The sequence below is a fragment of the Calonectris borealis genome, chromosome W (genome assembly GCF_964195595.1).
Source record: "Calonectris borealis chromosome W, bCalBor7.hap1.2, whole genome shotgun sequence".
Taxonomy (NCBI): Eukaryota; Metazoa; Chordata; class Aves; order Procellariiformes; family Procellariidae; genus Calonectris; species Calonectris borealis.
This window is the reverse complement of record NC_134351.1, coordinates 55,375,409-55,376,381: the sequence shown is the minus strand read 5'-3', so window position 1 is coordinate 55,376,381 and position 973 is coordinate 55,375,409.

Genomic DNA, 973 nt, shown 5'->3' with positions numbered 1-973 from the left:
GTACCTGGCTGCAAGCCAAGGTACAGCTGTTTCCAATTCCTTCTATTCTGGAGGGTGAATGAGAAAAGATTTTTGGGTATATAGGACTCATAGTCACAAAACAGCTTTTTATTACTAGAACCAACCACATTTGGCCTGGAGTCATTAAAGCTGGGTCAACATGAAGCTTCTTTGTACTGTTTTTATGATCACTTGCTCTAAGTATGAGTGAATTACACAGATGAGATGTAATTCTAGTCTAAAAAGTGATCATACTTTTAGGACTTAATTGCAAATTTGTATCAAGATCTGCTTATCGAGGGAGACTTAATATCAGAAAATTTGAAGGAAGCAATATGTGGGGCCACTCACTCTGAGAGGACTTTTGTTCAGGAATCTCCTTCAAGTGAGAAAACAACCAGTTGGTTACCATGCTACCTCCCATAGCATTTCCGTGATCCCATTCGATAAGAAAAAACATAATAATATATTGCTTCTGAAGAAAATTTTATTAAAGGGCAACAAAGATTCTTGCTTTCCTCTATGATTCTCTTGAGATGTACAGAACAGTTAACGCACTTGGATACTCTCTTGTCTAGGCTCTGGACTGCATCTATCCTTTTAGTCAGAACATCACATCTGATAAACACTGAATTTTCTTCTCATGAACCACAGAAGTCAGGTCAAATATGCATACTATTTTGTTCACTTCCATCAGGACATTTAGTATAGGAAAATCCTGATTTAAGTGCTTGAGGAAAAACTTCAAACCATTCTGATCTCTCCATTTCTGAACAAAACACAAATACCCACCGTCATGGCTTATTTTTAGCATCAAAATTCAAACATGGAAGCTACACGACCTATATTTAAAATGCAGTTTCACACAAACAACTTAAATAATTGTCTATCATGGAGGAGGGGAGAAGACATTTTATTCAAACCTGCTTCTAAGAGATGCTAACAGCAGTTCAGTTTACCATCAAATATTGAA